General features: G+C 51.9%; 1 protein-coding gene across 7 annotated transcripts in view; it reads right to left on the reverse strand.

Moving 5' to 3' along the window:
- SUN1 (Sad1 and UNC84 domain containing 1) overlaps positions 1-12938 on the reverse strand; it is a 51468-nt gene extending 38530 nt beyond the window's left edge. For 4 of the 7 annotated variants that reach the window (XM_080830227.1, XM_080830226.1, XM_080830224.1 and 1 more), the window contains exon 1: positions 12826-12938. The gene's annotated coding sequence lies outside the window, so the exon portion shown is untranslated. Of the gene's footprint in view, positions 1-1608; positions 1692-8514; positions 8605-12825 lie in introns of those variants that run through there. The other 3 variants (XM_080830222.1, XM_080830225.1, XM_080830223.1) reach the window with 3 other exon arrangements.
- Between the last annotated feature and the right edge of the window lie 4085 nt (positions 12939-17023).

Genomic DNA, 17023 nt, shown 5'->3' on the forward strand with positions numbered 1-17023 from the left:
AAATAAATAAAATCTTAAAAAAAAAAAAAACAAATAAACAAACAAAAAATGGTTTGCTGTGCCCGGGTGGCTCAGTCAGTTAAGTGTCCAACTCTTCATACCAGCTCAGGTCTTAATCTCACATAAGTTCCAGCCCTATGTTGGGTTCCACGCTGGGTGTGGAGCCTACTTTAAAAAAAAAAAATTAAAATTAAAAAAAAAAAAAAAAGTTTTGTTTTTCACATTGTCATCTAAATTTCTTTCGAATGACTCAAACTTTCCTCTGGCTAAAAATATTCTCTCTCACACAGTCTCTCACACGCACACACACACACACGCACACACACCAAATTAAAAATAAGCAGGGGTGTCTGGGTGGCTCAGTCCGTTAAGCTTCTGCCTTTGGCTCAGGTCATGATCCCGGGGTCCTGGGATCGAGTCCCGCATCGGACTCCCTGTTCAGTGGGGAGTCTGCTTCTCCCTCTCCCCCTCCTCCCCACTCGTGCTTTCTCTCTCTCAAATAAATAAAATCTCTTAAAAAAATTAAAAAACACATGGTAGTGAAATGGTTCATAACCTATTACGGAAAAATCTACAGAACAAAAATTAAAAATAAAGACCAGCACGGACAAAAAATATTTATGTGTAAATGACTATTTTCTCGGAACTAAACCAAAAGTACTCTGATTCACACCATTTTCTTTGAAACAGTCCAAAAAAAATTTTTTTAAGTGGGCTCCACGCCCAGTGCAAAGCCCAACACAGGGCTCACAAGTCTGAGATCAAGACGGAAGCGGAGATGCCTGGTCAGATGCATAATTGAGCCACCTGGGGGCTCCACGGATGTTCTTTATGGAGTTAAACACAGAAATACTAACTACTAATTTCAACAAACACCACAAAACTCCTCATTTCCACACTCCTCAGTTCTTCTCAGAGACCCAGCCACTTGCCCGTGAGGCACCCTTCAACATGCGCTCCTCAGCCTTCCATGGCACTCGAGTGCACATGCCAACCTCTCCGCACAGATCTACGCACTATGGCATTACCGGTGTGCTTGTCCACCTGCTCCCCTGCCTGATCCCCGCCCAGGGCCTACTCCGGCCAATGCTGAAGTCCAGGTGCAGGGGCAGCTGGACAGCAGAACCAAGCGCAGCCCCGCCACGTCCCCTCCCAGTACAGCTCCGGGGCACGCCTGCCTCCCTGGCACCTGGCCTCGAGGACCAACAGCCCCTCCTGGCCCAAGCTCCACCCCGGCCACGTCACAAAGGCTCCTGACAACTGTGGGCTGAGCACTCACTCAACAGACAGCCATGAAAGGCCCGGGAGGGGGACACTGTAAATGCCCCATAACTGTCCTCATTCTCCAGAGGTGACTATGGACTAGGTTCTTATTCCCTATTAGTTACCCATTAACAGAACCCCAACTTCCCAACTTCATTCCCACTTAATATTCTCCAACACCTGCATTACCAACGTTATTAAACCCCAGGAAAAAGCTGTCCTAATCGCTAATTTCTACCAACTGTGCTACAACTGGTGTCTGACACACCCTTAGCGACCACATCCCTGAAGTTTACAGAGGTCACCATTACAAACAACCAAGGGCAGAAGCCCTAAAGCCAATACCTGAGCATTCACTTCCAAGATCAGGACCAGGACACAGAGACATTAGAGCCTGCGGCTAAGGACAGGGCGGAGTCCTTGGATCTGGGCTGCGGTCCCAGCTCCGCCCCTACTAGTGGACTGTGGAGGTGGGGCTGGCTCTCTTGACAAGGCCACTGAGGACCCAGGAGTGCCAGCCCATGACTCAGCACAGAAGGGGAGCTCCAGAGCCTGAGGAAGCCCTGTGCAAGAACTCACAGACTCATTTTAAAAGTTACATTTATATGTTCTCACATTTTTAACCACCTGAAAGAGATTCTGGTTAGTTTCTAATGGTGTTTTCAGAAGCTAACAGGAGGTGTAAGACCAACTACAGCCCTATTTTTCAACCTGGTTCTCCCCATCAATGACCCAGATGACAAGGCTGAACCACACCACCTCTAGCCAGGTTTCAGGTAGGCCTTACACCACAATTTAAAAATAAATTTAATTTTGGGGCACCTGGGTGGTTCAGTCGGTCGAGTGTCTGACTCCTGATCTCAGCTCGTCTCTTGATCTCAGGGTCATGAGTTCAAGCCCCATTTTGGGGCTGGTTCTGGGCATGGAGCCTACTTAAAAAAAAATTTCCTAAATAAATAAACTGAATTTCTTGTCACTGAAATAAATCCAACCAAAGAAGCAAGCACAGCCACTGGCTATCATGGGATCCCAGGAATGACAGGATTCCAGCAGTGACTGCATCAAAAAATGCAACCGGTGAGAACCAAGAGATACAGGAGACAGTGGCAGATTCCTGGTAAGATGGGACAGAGAGGAGACACGGACGTAGTAACATGCCCAGACAGGACACCCTCCAGAGGACCAGTGAGGACAGACACCAGACTCCAGAAGGAACACCGGGCAGTGTGGCTCTGGAGGAAAGGAGGACAGGAGGGGACCAGTGGAGGGGGTGCAGAGGGGACCTCGATGGGCACAGTTCAGCAGCTGCTAGAGCCCAGGCCCAGTAAACACGTGCCTACCTCTTCCAAGTAGTTCTGATTCCACTCCTCGGACCACATGAAGTGCAAACAGGTACAGAGCCACATGCAGAGCCTGATCCGTGGCCCAGGGGGGTGTTCTGGCCACGGCTTAGTCCACAAGACAGAAAACCACTTCTCCCCTGGAGAAGCACTAGAGGACCAAACACCCGCAAAGCAGAACTGTAAAGAGGCAGGACCCAGAGTCTCCAAAGGGAAGGATGATGGGCTGCTCTCTCCCACGCTCACTGCAGCAGAGTTCCTGGATCTGATGGTGAGCGATCCTGGAATTTACCCGGTCCTTCTCTCCACTGACCCTGCTCTCTCCCATTTTCCCTCCCCCTGTCCCCTAACCCTAATACATAAATGTGATCTCTGTCTGTCAAATAAAATATTTAAAAAAAATAAAATAAATAAAACCTTCAAAAAAAGTAAAAATTTTAAAAGTTTACAGAAAGGGTGCCTGGGTGGCTCAGAGGGTTGGGCCTCTGCCTTCAGCTCAAGTCATGATCTCAGCGTCCTGGGATCGAGTCCCGCATCGGGCTCTCTGCTCAGCAGGGAACCTGTCTCCCCCTTCTCTCTCTGCCTGCCTCTCTGCCTACTTGTGATCTCTGTCAAATAAATAAATAAATAAATAAATAAAAATAAAAGTTTACAGAAAGTTATAAAAATAAAATCAGAGTTAAGATTCTTTTTTAAGTAGGTTCCCCAATGCGGGGTTCAAGCTGGCGACCCTGAGATCAAGAGCCAGAGGCTTAACCCACAGAGCCAGTCAGGCACCTCAGCTAGGCTTCTCCTTCAATGCCCCCTGAGTACATACTGCTATACTGTCATCATACGGTAGAGATAAAAATATAAAGCTGTTTGGTTCTTGAATGTTTTAACCAAGAATGAATTTTAGTGCTGTGGGCACATACAACTTGAATTTTTTCTATTTAGGATGTCTGTACTAATCTAGTTAACAATCTAGAAAACGTGCCTGAAAAATCTCAGAACTTACAAGTCACACAAGGGTTAAAAACAGAGCTTCAAGGAAACGGCAAAACCGAAGACACAGAAAAAACTATAACATCTCTGAAATGATATTAGCACACAATATTTTCTTAGAAAATGCTATCAGTTCTTAAGAAAAACTGGAAAAAGGAACCTCCTTTTTACCCCTGGAGGCCCCAAGTAGCATCATCTAGTCAACAGTTACTTTTTATTTTTTAGTGACATTATTTGTTTATTTGACAGAGAGAGACACAGTGAGAAAGGGAATCCAAGCAGGGGGAGTGGGAGAGGGAGAAGCAGGCTCCCCACCGAGCAGGGAGTTGATGTGGGGCTCGATCCCCAGGACCCTGGGATCCTGACCTGAGCTAAAGGCAGATGCATCACCAACTGAGCCCCCAGGCGCCCCGACAGTTATGTTTTATTAAACAGTGCACAAGGGGCACCTGAGTGGCTCAGTGGGTTAGAGCCTCTGCCTTCGGCTCGGGTCATGATCCCGGGGTCCTGGGATCGAGCCCTGCATCGGGCTCTCTGCTCAGCGGGGAGCCTGCTTCCCCCTCTCTCTCTGCCTGCCTCTCTGCCTACTTGTGATCTCTGTCAAATAAATAAATAAAATCTTTAAAAAAAAAAAAACAGTGCACAAAGCACTGGGTTTACAGAGATGGGCAGGTGACAAATCAAACTTTCTTTCAGCTGATTTAGTCACTGACAAAGTGGCTAAAACAGAATGAGCCCAGGCAGAAGAGGCCACCTCCCGATCCGAAATCCTCACAGAGGACCCATAACCCGTCCTCGGGGACAGAAGCCATCAAAGTGGACGGCGATAGCCAGGACGTTTCCCCAGCACTTGGCACAGCTCCAGACGTGCCATCTGCCGCGGTGCCGTCCCTCTGGGACACTGGGCACAGCTAGCACGGGGTTCCTGTGGTCCCATAGGCCTCGGCGTGACCAGCCAGCAGCGGGCGCTCAACAGACCTTCCAGAGAGGTCCCAGGGCCGTGCACGCGCACCTGCAGCAGAAGTGACATTCTATCACCGGGGCCGATCCTTATCACCCAGAGGGCTGCCCTGGCTGTTTCCTTTGTCACGTCCTCTGCAAAGAGGGTTACTTTTCAAAGTAAAATGCCAAGGTGGCCCTTTAAAACTTAGAACTAATTTTTTTCCTTTCAAGACTGTATATGAGGTCAAGGTGGTCCACCCAGGGCGTAGCATTAGCTATAACTTGTCAGCTGTGGATGACATGAGGGCTCATCCTGTCACGAGCCCCCCTCGGTGCCCACCACCCTAGAAACACATCTTAATATAACTGTCCCGCTCAGTATGAATCCTGTTAAAGCTAAATCAAAGACATCAGTTATCTGTCTACATATCCAAAAAAATCTTAATTTGGTCTAAGTAAAACCATAAAAAAGATCATAATTTGGGTTAGAAATGAGTGTTTTCCAAATGTCATGTTCAATGTAATTACTTCCACCATATAAAAATAGAAAACTGGTGTTCATCTGTTTTTATCTTAAGAAGTAAAACAATGTTTACGAAAAGCTGTGATTTACACTAAGTGAGGACCCTAAAAATGAACTGAGTAAAAACAGTAAATTGGATACAAATGACTAAAACAAAAATACTTGAAAGCTTCACAGAATGCTACAGGTTTTACACACACACACACGAATATGTTTTTAAACTTCAAGGAAAACACCACTAAATTTCATGGTAAATTATGCAGACTGAGACTCCTCCTCCTCACTTACCCCTCCTGTACTGTTCGACATTTTTTTTAAAGAGCAGGTATTAGCCTTATAATTTCAACAACTAATCCAGTAACTATTGTTTTCTGCAAACAGTTTCTTTGGTCTCCATCCGTGAAGAGGTATGGGCAGGCAGACCCACGGGTTCCACTGGGGCTCTGCCACCCGGCTGGGAGAACCGGGAACAGAAGGGAAGGACGAGGGCCTCACACCGGGCGCCGTCGACAGGAGTCTCCACGGCACCTAAGCCCAGAGTGTTACTGGAGGGTCAGCCAGTAAGGACCCAACCTGCTCGGCGCTGCCTGGCACAGAATAAAAATACTCAAAGTCAGTTATTAGCAGCAAGTCTGTGCTGAAAAACAGTGTCCAGCCAAGACCGGGTGTTTCTTTCCTTTTCTGGGAAATGATGAGACAACAGCAGGAGAGGTAGGCTGACGGGCTTGTTTATGTAAGAGAATAGCTCTGAGGTTTAGGGAAGATAATTACTCCTTAGAGAAAACAGTTATCACACGCTTACCTCTCCTGATCAAAAGTGCCCCAGATCTTTTTAATAAAAAAAACCCACTGCCTGATAGTGGTATTATCCTAGTATTTCAGCAAAAACCCAAAGTCAAATTATTTATTCTGTCCATGTGTACATAAAGGGTCTTCGTTCTGAGAATCCAGAAAGCATGCCCACAGGGCTGCACGGAGTCTGCTTCAAGCCAGAATGCACTCCATCTCCTCACAAGCAGCAGTCACAACGGCTGCCCACGACGCCATTTCCATGGCGAGATGCTGTCCCCCGTGAGGGCCTTCCCGCGGCTGACGGGGCCCCTCCTGGCCCTGGCAGGGCCGGACAGTGTGACGACTTCGACGTGGGAAGAAGACCGGGGGTGCTGCCTTTTTCTTACTGTCCGGCGGGAGGCTGACCGTACGCATCTCATCCGCGTCTGGGACACCCCTGCCTGTCACGGAAGCAGTCTCTAGTGACTCGGGCTGCGCTGCCAGTGGTTCCCGCCTCTCCCGCTGGCTCGGAAAGGCTCCCTCCAAACCAGCAACACGCCAATGGTCTGCTATGGATTCTACTGCTCCTCTGAGCCCCTCATCCGGCCGAGTCCTTCGCGTACAGCGAGGTAAGCATCTGAGTGGAGCGCACGCTGAGCACGTCCGCCGGGATCCTCTACGAGGGGCTAAATCCAGCACCTCCACGGCACCCATCAGTCTGGCCTCCCCTCCCAGGGGGTCACCCCGTCTGCCTTCCGGCTCCCCTTGCTGCTCCATCTCCTGCTGGCTTCCAGCAAGCACTGACTAGCTCCTGCCGTCCAGCCTTGCCCCCTCAAGCCAGAATACTGCCAGGAGGGGCTGTCTACAATCCGATGGACCACCTCACCGCCTTCACATCCCACCATGGCTCCCCAGCACCCACAGACAGGGCCCAAGAGGCGGCCTGCACCAGACCCTCCATCCAGACGTCCCACTTGTCCTCTCCATCTCCCAGCAATCCACAGGGCAGCTTCACTGAGGCCCTGGACCCAGACAACCCACTTCTTATGACCCCACGTACACGGTTCCTATGCTCTTCCTTGGCTGGGAGGCCATCCTGATTGCCCACCCTCATCCCCTCGGTCTCTTTCCACCCCACATGCTCCTGGCTACCTTCTGCTCAGCCTCAGAATTCAGCTGAGAGTCCACGTCCAGGGAGCACTCCTGGAGCCCCAACCCCGCATCCAAGTCGGACGCTTGCTTTAGTGCTTCCCCAGCACTCATCACTCCACAGAGACCGTAATCACCACTTACTAACAAGTCTTCCTCTCTGAGGAGAGCTTGCGCTCTGAGCGCAGCCCCCAAACATCACTTGAACAGATCAACACTGTGTAGGCGCCTGCAGAGCGGGGAGAACTCACCGCTGTGCGGGTTCCTCGCTTTGCCTTTCACCCAAAAATCCAGCCTCCGCTGCTCATGTGACCACACCTGGCAAAACCGTGCCGAGAGCGATACAAACGTGTGATGAGCAGGAAGGGTCATGCACACCTGGGCCCCCTTATTCTTTCTCCTAACAGACTCAAAGTGCTTCTCACTTGTGCTCATCAGATCAGAACAGCTGTATCAGCTGTGTCTTATTCCAACTATAACTGGGAATGCGAATTAGGAACAGCAATCACAGGCTCTATTTGTACTGCAAACGCTTAATCCAGAAGAGTTCTCGATAACCCTTCTCATGCTGTCCCCACAAAAGCTCTGCAGCGTAGGTAGCGTAGGTAGCGAGTGTAGAACTCATCAAGTTGATCTGTTTTCCATATTCTAGATGTAGCTCACATCATCCAACAATACTGCCAACGACTGGAAAACCAACCAACCAGGCAAAGCACACCTTTGTTTTCAAGCTACACGTGTCCCCAGGGGGAGCGGCTCCTTCCCCATCGGGAGCCACTCACCTATACTTCACCGCTCTCCATTTGCATCAAGGACCCGCACTGCTATTCTGCACAAAGGTCAAGAGGTGTGCATCGCACAGCTCTTATCTCCTAAACTAAAACGTGCAACCCAGGACCATCGCTGAGTGCACCTGTGACTAAATGGTCAACAAGGCACCCAGATAACAAGCATGGTTAGTTACAGATGTGATTCAAACTGCAGAACTGCCTAACGAATGACCCAAGTCACTTAACAAAATAGAACCAACACAACACAGCATAAGCGGCAGGGCCATGTTCTATATTCCCATCTGCCAATTCTGCTCATTTTGACCCAGTGCAAGCAAACGGTTTCAAAAGCACATAGCAGGTTCAGTCTCCTCTACCCGAAATCAAGAGGGGTCAGCAAGCCAAAACAGCCATGAGTTCCAAATCTGGGAATGGAGGGAGCAAGAAAGGAGGAGCACGGTTACCCCAGTGAACTAGATGGGGCCGCGGCTAGGCTCCCACAGCACTCCTGCTGGGACACCACCACTGTCTGGTTCCCATGTGCCCTGGAGCCTACATGTGGGCGTAACCTTCCACCAGGTGCTCAGGCCGACCACCCCTGCATCCCGGTGGGTCTCACAGGCACCATGACTCCCCGCACTCTTGCCTCACCTCAAAATATTCAGGTGGGAGCAGGAGATGCAGTACTAAAAGATGGTTCCCTCCCGTGTCACTTCTACCAAAAACTGTTGCCTGGCGTTTGTAATTGTGAGCAAATTCAAATTGGCTCTACCTTCAGAATCTGGAGATCATCCGATCATCATAAATTCAGAACCAGGAACCAATGGCTATGAGCAGACACTCCATCAAACGCCAGTGTTCCCTGAAAATAGGTCACCCAGTAATTTCCAGTTAAAAATGGTACAATGAACAAAGATGGTAGCTCCCACTCTCTTCTGATACCCCTCCTAAAATGAGATTGTTTCCTAAAGGCACACAGCCACAGAGCAAAACAAAACCAAGAAAAGACAACAGCAAGAAACCTGGAAGGTAGAATGCAAATGAATGAAAACACACCTAAGCCAGAAAAAGCTGAGTCACAAGCTTGCAAGGAGGAGCACTGAGAAATGGTCCAACTGTCATCATGGAACCCCCGAAAGGTTACAATAGTGGCACCTGGGTCCATCTGGAAGGGAGGGTGTAGACTGGAGCCCCAATACAGCAGGAAATGAACACTGAAAGTCCATTTAAAAGCAGTTAGGCAAAAACCCATGATCACACTTCAATCAATGCAGGAAAGCACTTGGCAAAATCTAACACCCTTTCATTATAAAACATTCAACCAAGTAGGAGTAGAAGGCAACTTCCCCAAGCCGATAAAGGGCATTCACTGACACCCACAGCTCACATCATCCTCTGTGGGAAAGGACACACAGCTTCCCCCTAAGATCAAGAACAAAACAAGGATGCCTACTTCCAGCACTGCTATTCGACATGGCACTGGAGCTCCAGCAGGAGCCGTTAGGCAAGACAAGAAACAAAAGACCTCCAATTGGAAAGGAAGGAGTGAAGCTATCTCTACTCACAGATGACATATCTCATATATAGAAATGAAGAATTCACACACACACACAAAAACCAACTATAAAAGCTAACAAATTCAGCAGAGATGCAAGTTACAAGATCAACACCCAAAGATCAGTTGTATTTCTATAAAGTAACCATGAACAATCTGGAAATGAAATTAAACAATTCCTCTTACCACAGCATCCCAAAGAACAACAACTTAAGAGTAAATTTAACCAAGAAAGTACAAGGCTCGTACACTGAAAATTACAAAACACTGCTGAAAGAAATTAAAGAAAAATACATGGAAAGACTTCCCTTGTTCATAGACCAAAAGACTTAATATTTTGAAACATGGCAGTATAAGATTACTAAGAGATCTCCAGATTCAATGCAACCTCTATGAAAGTTCCAATGGCCTTCTTTGCAAATACGGTAAAGTTAATCTTTAAATTCATATGGAGGGGCGCCTGGGTGGCTCAGTTGGTTAAGCATCTGCCTTCAGCTTGGGTCGTGATCTCCAGGCCCTGGGATCTAGCCCCGAATCCAGGCTTCCTGTTCAGCAGGGAGTCTGTTAGCTCCCTTTCGTCTGCCAATCCCACCTGCACCAGCTCTCGAATAAATAAATAAAATCTTAACGAGAAAAGAAAAGAAAGCCAAAACAAAGCAAAGAAGATAGTGAATGCAAGAGAACATATAGAGAAACTGGAACCTTGTACGCAGCGGGTGGGACTGTAAAGTGATGCAGCCACTGCGGAAAACAGTCCGGCAGTTCCTCTACACATTAAATTAGAGCTACCATATGATCCAGCAACCCCACTCCTAGATACATACCCAAAAAACGGGAGAACATGTACTCCAACAAAAACCTATGAACACAAGTGTTCATAGCAGCACTACTCATTAATAGGCAAAAAGTAGAAATGACTCAAATGTCCACTAACCAATAAACAGATAAAAAAACTGTGGTATATTCATGCGGTATTCTTCAGCCAAAAAAAGAAATGCAGCTCTGATACGTTACAACATGGATAAACCTTGAAAACATTATGCTAAGTGAAAGAAGCCAGACACAGAAGGCCACATATTGTAGGAATCCGCGTCTATAAAACAACCCAGAGCAGGCAAACTCATAGACAGAAAGGAGGTTAGTGGGGCCAGAGGCTGGCAGCAACAGGGAAGTGCCTGCTGACGGGTATGGGGTTTCCGCTAAGGGGCGAAACAAACCATTCTGGAACTAGACCGAGATGAGGCTGGCCCCTCCAGACCCAACAAAGGGGCAAATTTTATGTTGTGTATTTCACCAGTCACACAACAGCAGTGGTTAGCTAGCATGCATCAACCAGCTGCTTCCTGCCTTCCCTCAGGAAAGACTGCAGAATAAAACCCAGGGGTCTCAGGGTGTGGGGTGGGGGGAGCCTCAGCCAGTGAAACATCTGCCTTCAGCTCAGGTCCCTAACCCGCAGGTCCTGGACAGAGACCCACGTGGGGCTCCCTGCTCAGCAGGGAGTCTGCTTCTCTCTCTCTCTGCCCCTGCCCGTACTAATAAAATCTTAAACAAAAAAAAACAAACACCGAGGGGTCTCTATAGCAGAGGATAAAGGGAATCCTGATGCCCCAGGATGTCCTCCTAAAAAGGGAGAGGAACAGCACTTCCTTACTCACTTTTGAGGGCCACACCCACACTCTTCTACCCAACTTGGAAAACAAGGCAGGAGACTGGAAAGCCCTTGAGAGGATAAAATGCCCAATAAAGGATAAAGGTAATGCCCCTCCTGATCAGCTCAGAACTACCACAGGAGTGGGAGGGTCCTGCTCTCCAATGTGCTCAACCAGGATCACCCAACATGTCACAGAACACAGGCCAAAGCAAGCAAAAAGTAGGGTCACGGATAAAGAGAATGAGCCACTACCATGTCTACGAAATAAGAAACATGGCTGAATTTTAGAGGAAAAAAGGAACCTCCAAAAAAGCTCTGGGAAATTTAAAATATGATGACCAAAATAAAATGCTAAATAAAAGAGAAAAAACACTGAGAAAATCTACAAAGTGAAATGAAAAGACAAAAATAGAAAATGGGAGAGATAAAGATTTTATTTTTAAAAAGTAAAAACAGGGACCAAAAGGGCTAAGGCCCAAGTAATAGCATTTCCAAAACACACAGAAAACAAAAGTAAAACAAGAAAAGTATCCAAGAAAACAGTGCAAGAAAATCCCCCAGAACTAACCCTCCTGAGCTTCCAGACTTAGAAAAATTACACAATGTCCCATGGAGGCAAATAAACCAAAACCCAAGTTTCTGAGCACTGCAGACCCTGGGAGTGAAAACAGTGCGCACACGCCAGGTTGAGACCGAGCAGCACTTACTGGGGCAGCGGGCCGCAAGCACCCCGGGAAGGCAGGCCCCGCACACTGGAGTGCTCCTGTGGGCACGAACAGGTCTCTACCGGGAAGGCAGGCCCCGGGCCCCGCCCCACCCCGGGGCTGGCATGCACTCCACCCTCCTCACTCGGGCGGGCGGAGGGTGAGGGCCCGGCCCGCACCAGCGCACCAGGTGCAGAAACTCCAGGACCTGTAGGAGAGCTGCAGAGCAGGTCAAGAGGGCGAGCGCCCCACCCCGGGCTCCAGCGAGGTCAAGCACCCCGAGGCCAAGCCGGGGACCCTGGTGGGGGGGGTCAGGGGAGCCCAGATGACGGGGGGGGGTGCTCCCGTGTGTTGGGGGCGCAGGGATCGGAGGCACCGGAGTGTTGGGGGTGGCAGGAGTCAGGGGCGCCCAGGTGTGCGGAAGGCTGGGATGCCAGGGTGTGGGGGTGGTGGGGGTCGGGTGCTCCCGGGTGTTGCGTGAGTGGGGGAAGCGGGGATTCCCGGGTGCCGGGGTTGGGGGAGGCGGGGGCTCCCGGGTATCAGGGTCGGGGGTGTCGGGGCTCCCGGGTATCGGGGGCTCCCGGGTGTCAGGGTCGGGGACGGCGGGAGTCGGGGTCGGCGGGGGCTCCCCCTGTGTCGGAGTCGGGGGTCGGGGATGTCGGAGGAGGCGGGGGCTCCCGGGAGTCGAGTGGGGGTAAGCGGAGCTCCCGGGGGTCGGGGGAAGGCGGGGGCTCCCGGGTGTAGGCGTCGGCTCCCGGGTGTCGGAGTCGGGGGAGGCGGGGTCTCCCGGGTGTCAGCGTCAGGGGAGGCGGGGGCTCCCGGGTGTAGGCACCCGAGGCGCCCGGGTAGGGGCGGGCGGCGACGACAGAGGTCCCCGGGTGCGCACGCGTCCCCACAGCCCCGCCGGCACCCCGGCACGCCGCTGACGTCGGGCGGAGGAGACGCCCCGGGACCCGCCTGCCGCAGACTCTGGCCAGGTGCGGGGACGCGCAAGGCCGAGGAGGGGGCGGCGGCCGTTGGCTGCCCAGGCGGGGCCCGTGGCACAGCCCGTGCCGGCCGCCCCCGGCCCGCAGCTCCCGCCCGATGTGAGAGACGCCCTAGCCCCATTTCTCTCCCCCCCGCCGACCTCGCTCCAGCCCCCCCACCTCTCCCCTCCCCAACCCAGGAGCTCACCTGCCTCGCGCCACAGCCACCACCGACTGCGCCCCCGCTGCCGCCCCAGGCCTGGTCCGCGCCACCCAGACCCGATCTCGAGAAGAGACCTTGCGGGCGCCAGCCAATCGCCGGCCGCGACTGGAGGCGGGCGGGAGCCACGCAGACTTCCACCAATCTGGAGCGCGCCACCTGAAGCCCCTTGGCCAATGAGGAGGGGGGGGCCTATCTAGGAGCCTGGCCAATCGCGAGCTGAGGCCGACCGCTCAGGCGGAGAAGTGGGCGGGGCTGCGAGGCGGCGCGCCGGGCCATACGGCGGGGCGGGGGGGGTCGTACGCTGCGGGGGCCGTACGGCAGAGGCGGGACCGCGGCTCCGGCGGGAGGGGCCGCACGGGGGCGGAGCCATTGTCTCCGCCCCGCGGGATCCGAGCCTCGGGCCCTGCGCTCCCGCTGGGGGGCTGCTGCGCGGGCGGCACCCCGCCCTCTGTACGCACTTGCCCAGGACCCAGGTGGAGACTGAGGCTCCGGCGGGCGGGGGCCTCTGCGAGTCTTCGCCGGTCCGCTCGCAACCGCACGCTGCGACCTCACCCTCTCGGAGGATCTCGGACGCCCTTTCCCCGGGGTCGGTGTTAGGGGTGGGGGCTGCTGGGGCGGGGGGCGCGGGCTGCGGTGGGTCCCGGACGCGCGCGCCACGGGGCCGACCAGGTGGCCTCGCAGGTGGGGGAGGGGCTTGGCACGGTGCCCTGCGGAGGACTCCGGGAGCACGAGGGATGCTCTGGGACGGAGAAGCGCTGGGAGCATGGTAGGACTCCCCACGCACACGCGCGGTGCGGGAGGAAACCCGCGGCCCGCTGTGTTCTGGGGCTGCCACCTGGGAGAGAGGCCGCACCAGGGACGGGGGACCCCTGCACGCCGACCTGGCTCCTGCCCCCGCCCGTGCTGGGTTTGCGTTGGCTTCCTCTGGGCTCGGCTGGTTCCTATTGACGGCAGCTGGACTCAGCGGTCTGGAACCCGTTTGCACGGGGGAGCTGTGTGCAGGAGTCCCTCCGCTGCCATCGCGACGCGGGGCCTCTCGGCCTAGGGAGGAGCGCTGGAGAGAGCACCTAGCCCGGCCTCACGTGGAGGCCAGAGAGGGGACACTTCTCTGTGGGCTCCGTCAGGGTCAGGGACGACGGGGGCCCTTGCTTGCCCGGCTCCCCCACTCTGCCCCCCTCCCTCTGGCTGTAGCCTTCCCCGCTCCCCTGGGCCGTCTGATCCCGTTATTTCAAACCCAGCATGTTCACTCCCGGACAGCTCCGTGGGAGCACTCTCCTCACTGGGGTTGCACTGCACGATCCCATGTTCACTGGATGCCTCCTATAGCAGGTGCATTTTTGAAGCACGTAGAAAATCACATTCTCTGTCCCCACATTCCGACGGGAGGAGTTACGTGTTTCTGTGCAAGCTTGGAGGAAAATAAGCAGAGGCAGGGCTAAGGTGTGGGAGGCCTGCAAATTATGAATGTGGCAGGCAGGTGGGGACACAGGAGACCCAAGGGAGCAAACCAGCAGCATTCGGGGCAGACAGAAAAGCAGATGTCAGGACCCTGAGGTGGAGGTTGAAGACTTAGAGGCCTTCATTCACTGGTCAAGGAAGCCAAGTTTGTGTGGACACTGGCTTCCAGAGAAAAGGAAGGAATTCTTCAAGTGACAGCTAGTCAGTGTGAAGTTGCAATAAGGGAACGTGACTTGAACGTGACATCATAGACTTAAATCATAGAGGAGTCACATCCAAGAACAAGGCTAGTTCTTCAAAATGAAACGGGCACCTGGGTGGATCATTTGGTTTGGATGTAGACTTGGTTTCAGCTCCAGTCATGGGTTCCACTGAGCGTGGAGTCTGCTTGCCTCTCTCCTTCCTTGTCTGCTCCTCCCCACCCCTGTTCTGCTTCTCTCTCTCAAATAAATAAGTAAAAATCTTTAAAAGAAAGAAAGAGCACTTTACAATGTCACATAAATGTAGAGGCTGGGGCAAGAAATGCACTCAGGAAATGACAAGCCATTAACTGAAAACAGTATATGCTGGGGGATTTCATGTGTTCACACACTCACACACACACATACACACACAGCTTGGAAAAATGATGCCAGCAATTCCTTCCAGGTAGGGACATTGCTCTTCTCGTCCTACTTGGTGTTACTGTATTTTGCACAACGAACTCAAGTTTTAGAGGTTTTCAAAGTTTCTAAGTGTTAAACTATAAGTACTGCAACATGCACCTTGATTCCACTATCCCAAATTAACTGGGACTATCTTGTCATGTCCCTTTTTGAAGTTTCATTTTTAAAGAAATAAAACTAGCTGCTAGATAACTGGAAAGCCAAATGAAAAGGAACACTCTAGTATCTAGAGGAGATGACAAGGAGAATTTGTTTCCCTGCAGCAGGGAAGGATTTCTTTTTTTTTTTTTTTTTAAGATTTTATTTATTTATTTGACAGATGGAGATCACAGAGAAGCAGGCAGAGAGACAGGAGGAAGCAGGCTCCCTGCTGAGCAGAGAGCCCGATGCGGGGCTTGATCCCAGAACCCTGGGATCATGACCTGAGCCGAAGGCAGAGGCTTTAACCCACTGAGCCACCCAGGCGCCCCCAGGGAAGGATTTCTTAAACAAAACCTCAGAAGTACATCAACGGCAGAACATGGATGGATTATGTCAAAATGAAGGGTGTCTGGGGGCGCCCAGGGGGTACAGTTGGTTAAGCGTCCAACTCTTGGTTTCAGCTCAGGTCGTGATCTCAGGGTCCTGGGACTGAGCCCCACGTCAGGCTCTATACTCAGTGTGGAGTCTGCTTGAGATTCTCTCCCTCTCCCTCTCCCGCTCATTCTGTCTGTCTGTCTCTCTCAAATAAATATAATCTTTAAAAAAAAAAAAGGTCTGGGGAACCTGGGTGGCTCAGTGGGTTAAAGTCTTTGCTTTCGGTTCAGGTCATGATCCCAGGGTCCTGGGATCGAGTCCCGCATCAGGCTCTCTGCTCAGCAAGGAGCCTGCTTCCTCCTCTCTCTCTGCCTGCCTCTCTGCCTACTTGTGATCTCTGTCTGTCAAATAAATAAATAAAATCTTAAAAAAAAAAGGTCTGTTCCATAAAAGACACCATGACAAGTCAGCAGCCAGTGACCAGTCAGAAGACATTTGCCGTGTTTAAAACAGACAAGGAGCTACTGCTTAGAGGGTCCGAGGAGCTCCTGGAGATCATCGAGAGGAAGACAGGAACACAGCAGAGAAGCAGGCAAAGGGTGTGAACAGGCAATGCACTGGGAAGAAACCTAAATGCACGACAGGAATAGAAGAGATGCTTGATGGGGCACTTGGCAGGCTCAGTCGGTGCAACTCTGCATCTCAGGCTTGTGAGTCTGAAACCCACATTAGGTGTAGAGAAAGAAAAAAACACCTTAAAAATTAAACGTTAAAAACCTTAAAATTTTTCAAAAATTAAGAAGAGATGCTGGAGCTCATTTGGGATCAGAGAAATGCAAATAGAATAATTCCTTTTCGCCCCACCTCCATCCAGTCAGCAGCAGAGAGGGAAGGATGCCAAGTGCTGGTGGGCGGGTGGAGGGTTTGGGGATGCTGATGTCCCGTGAGCTGCACACCCGCCCCCAGGCCCCTGAGAAGGGAACTTGAGCAGGGCCTTCCCTCCAAGGTGCTGGTCCCGACACTCCGCCCTGGGCAAATAGGGACCCCCCTGGCAGGCAAGGTGTCCCAGGCCCACTGGGTGGACGGCATGCTGGTTCACCGTATGCTTCAGCTGGCCAAGAGCATCCCTTTTTTCTCCACCGTGTGTTCTCTCCACGCGCACAGTGGACTGGGCGAGCTCCACCCACTCCTGGGAGGGCCATCTGCCTGAGTCCGTCTATGGAATCAGATGTTTACCTCACCCGGAAACTCCCTCGCAGATATGTCCAGAATAATCTTTGCATGAATATCTGGGCTCCCTGTGGCCTGTCCAGCTCTTCTCCTGCCTTTAGATTCAGACTCAGACTGGAGCTTACACCAGCAGTCCTCCTGGGTCTCCGCTGCTGGGTGTTCCGGCCTCCATAACCCTGTGAGCCAGTTTCACATACGCATATCTCTCCTTCACGTGTACGCACCTGCCCCACGTGCCGTGTCTTCCACCGTCTCTCTGGAGAACCCGGACTCACACATACCGTCACCCTACTATTCTGCATAACACCATTCAG

The sequence above is a fragment of the Martes martes genome (genome assembly GCF_963455335.1).
Source record: "Martes martes genome assembly, chromosome: 18".
Classification (NCBI taxonomy): Eukaryota; Metazoa; Chordata; class Mammalia; order Carnivora; family Mustelidae; genus Martes; species Martes martes.